This window comes from Ictalurus furcatus, chromosome 22 (genome assembly GCF_023375685.1).
Source record: "Ictalurus furcatus strain D&B chromosome 22, Billie_1.0, whole genome shotgun sequence".
NCBI lineage: Eukaryota > Metazoa > Chordata > Actinopteri > Siluriformes > Ictaluridae > Ictalurus > Ictalurus furcatus.
This window is the reverse complement of record NC_071276.1, coordinates 11,829,656-11,833,797: the sequence shown is the minus strand read 5'-3', so window position 1 is coordinate 11,833,797 and position 4,142 is coordinate 11,829,656.

Genomic DNA, 4,142 nt, shown 5'->3' with positions numbered 1-4,142 from the left:
ACTCTTAATGAACATCCTTAAGGAGCCCTTAAGTGAACAGGACGATCAGAAAGTCTGAGAGAGCTGCACAGCTGTATCATAGGAGCTAAAAGAAAAATATGGCCAGAGTCAGCAGTTATTTTGTTTGTTAGGACTCACTCTAGTTGTACAATTCATTATTTATTAAATCAGCTTATTGGCCATAAAGTGCCCTAATGCTTTTATGTATACAGTAGTAAGCATAACTACTAATTAAATAAAATAGATTCTCCACAGCTTAACAAGATACACAAACATTTACATTAACTCACCTCAAAAGTGTTTCATACCAGTGCCAAAATGAGTGTAGTACTAATGCACATACATATCAAATGCAGTAATTGAAAAGATTTAAATATTTTACTTGTAGCTAAATCTAAATAAAAAAAAAAACCAAACACACACACACATTCCTGCTCTTTTACACATTTTGTGGAGGACTTTTAACATTGCTTTATTAAAATAATTGTGGCAAACGTGTGTGTGTGTGTGTGTGTGTGTGTGTGTGTGTGTGTGTGTGTGTTTGTAAGATCAAATGGTAAAGCTTTTCACCGCATCCTGTACAGATGAACCCATATCTATAAATACTATTGGCCTTTTGAAACTGTGCCTCTCTTTTGTTTAACTGTCACTTACTCTCAGACAAATAATCTTAACAAATAATCCATCAATATCCACAATAAACCCTTTAATGACACAACACTGTGCTTCAGTAAGATTTGATTTTCATTTTATAACACCTAGGTGTCATTGACAGCACAGGTTTTGGTGACCCTGAGCTTTAGAAAGTTTTTCTTTAACAGGTAAAGAGTCTGGTGAGTCTAAACCAACATGAGTTCATGATGTTTATTATTAGTTTGTTAAAGGTGTTTTTACTGTACACTCATGCACGATTATACAAATACTACTTACCTTAATAAAATAAAAGGATCCAAGGATATTATTGTAAATATAACCATGGACTATAGATTGGAAGTCATTATCAAGTCAATTTCAAAATATACCAGATTGGAAGTAATTATTGTTGCTCTAATTCGATAATTTATTTCACTTGTGGTAAAAAGAGTCAAACTACCTACAGCCTATTTTTTTTGGATATTGAATCATCATTATGTAATATGGCCTCCACAGGCCATTATTTTCCTCACAAGGATACTGTGTGTTGCTATATATGATTGGTGTCTGTCATTACTACATTGTAATTGTTGACACTACTGTTTTAAAATTTGGTAAAGACATTAGTCTATTTTTTTAATTTATATTTTGCAATGATTCTAAGCCATTCTCTTGTCAAATAATAATAATAATAATAATAATAATAATAATAATAATAATAATACAAAGTGTCCTATACTATTTTTGATTAGGCCTCTGGCAAACCAAAGTGACTTACTGCTGCTTCACTCTCAGCAGAGCTATGCAGTCTCTGAAGCAGAGGTTTCTAATACAAAAAACAACAAAAAAAAAAACAACTGTAGCTAACTAATTAATTTAGACCAATTTTAATGAAGCAGTGTTTATAATTATGCATAATAATGTTATAGAAGATTGTTGTGTGTGTCAGGTCATGTTTGTCTGCACTGCTTATGAATGTGTTTGTATTTGTCTGTAAAACAAAGTTGTATAATGTACGATGCAGTGAGCGTGTGTATACAGTAAGTAGCCTATTTGTGGACACAGATGGAGGAAGATGCAACATTTTCATCTTAAATCAAACTACAGCAAAAATAAAAAATCCTCTCAACCATCTGACATCGCAGACAACCTTGCATGTACGTATGAAATAGTCTGTCTTTGTGCTCAGTTTTGAGTTCTTATGTCCCCTTGCTGAGGGACAATCAGAAAATTATTTTTTGGAGTAAACAAAAGAATGTTACACTGCTCTGTGTTTCATGAAAGTTGTGATGTATAATTTGTGAACATGAAAATACTGAAAATACTTTTGTGGAGGTAATAAAGATATGTGTTGAAATGATTTTGTGTCTTTGAGAGAGAGAAAAAAAGATAATAAATTTCACCTACAGTTAAGTGCAGAAGTTTGGATTCCACAAGGTATTTGGTTAAAAGCAAAAAAGGACATTATATTCTATAATTCTACAATAACTTTTTTTTTTTTTAACATTTACTATAGGTTTAGTCTGCACAACAATATAAACCGCCAGAGAGACTCTGCTTCTAAGATACTCATAATCCTCTAAGATACTTATAATCATGTTACCAATCATTTTACTGACCTGTTGCCAATTAACCTAATTAGTTACAAAATGTTCCTACAGTTGTTTCTTTTTAGTAACACTTACTTTTCCAGCCTTTTGTTGCCCCATGCCGACTTTTTTGAGACATGTTGGTAAATGGTCTGCACTTATCTATGCTTTTATCCAAAGCGCTTTACACTGTGTCTCATTCACTCATTCACACACACACACCAATGGTAGCAGGAGCAACTTGGGGTTCAGTGTCTTGCCCAAGGATGCATCGGTATGTGGAGTCATGTGGGCCGGGAATCGAACCGCCAACCCTACGATTAGTGGACAACCCATTCTACCACCTGAGCCACAGCCGCCCTTTAATGTTGCGGCCAACAAGTTCAAAATTACCTTATTTTTTTCCTTAAAATGGTAAATTTACTCAGTTTAAACATTTGATATGTTTTCTATGTTCTATTGTGAATAACATATGGGTTAATGAGATTTGCAAATCATGGAATTCTGTTTTTATTCACATTTATTTGCATTTTACACAGCATCCCAACTTTTTTGGAATTGGGGTTGTACATTTCAACATTGCTGAACCATAACTGTTGCATTACATAGACCACTCTGTGGCTCACAGTTGTCATCACTTCATTCATCATTATCTCTACTATTTAACACAGCCCTGTTTCCGTCTTTATATTTCCTCTTTCTCTTTGACTTCCTGATATGTAAGCACTATTCATTTGTAGGACATCCAGCACATGTTCCTTTATTTAAACAAAATGTTGTTTATTTTTAAACTGTTACTTTTATGCTTTATTTCCTGGTAAGGTCACCTCCCAGTCAACCTTTGTGGATGGAATCAGCAATTATAACTGATATTTGAAAGACCAAGGGTGTCACTAGATCCTTTTTACTGGGGCATGACCCCCAGTAAAATTTTGAAGTGCCCCAGTAAAATTTCCCCAATAAATCATTGCCTGATGAGGTAGTTAGAGTAAAATAGGCTTTCTTATTCACTGAACATTATCATTTACATAATTTGAATTATGTAAAACATGAAAGCTGATTTAATTTCTGATTTGAAGCAAAAATTAGTAATATAATAGTATTATATTGTAGGCTACCTTTCCTTGTTGCTGGGATGGTTAATCTTTTGTACATTTAATAGTTATCTTTCAGCTTGGTGAAAATATCTTTAAAGTGTTACTCTAATTAAACAATTTATTATTTAATCCAATTTAAGCATACAGTGGTCCTTAATGGCCAACGATGGAACTTAAAGGTTTTTTTTTAATGGTAGTGTATCCAGGTTAATTAAAGGTGCATTATGTAAGAATTCTCGAAATTGGTCAAGATTAGATCTCTAATGGTTAAGATGGTGGCTATTTAAATGATTTTTTACTCTTTGAGCAGGTCCCCCTTTTCCCACCCATGATCCCAAAGCAGGAGTTGAGCCAGAGGTAGCTTTAGGAAGGACTGTCATGACATCACTTTCAAGCTCACTATATAACAATATAAACACACAAAATCCAGCTCTGTTCATATTATTAGTAAGGGAAAAAAATTATATTGCACCTTTAAAGAAACAAAAGATATCTCGTCGAGATATATTCCACATTCAACCATATAGTTACTGTATATTTTAAATTGCACTTATTATGGTTTTTCAAATATTACCTTTCATGTATATAGCTGTTTGTGAATGTAAAAAGTCTGCAAAGTTTCAAAAATCAAAGAACATGACAAATGGAGTGATTGACTATCAAAAGAAAGAACCGATTCTGAACAGCTGAAACGAGTCGTCAGTAATTCCAGACTTACTTCCTGTACAAACCTATGTAGGTTTGTAGCAAAAAAAAAACACCCACCTCTGGTCTTCATTGTCTGCTTGCGAACAACATGTACTTTGACCCACCCTCAAACACT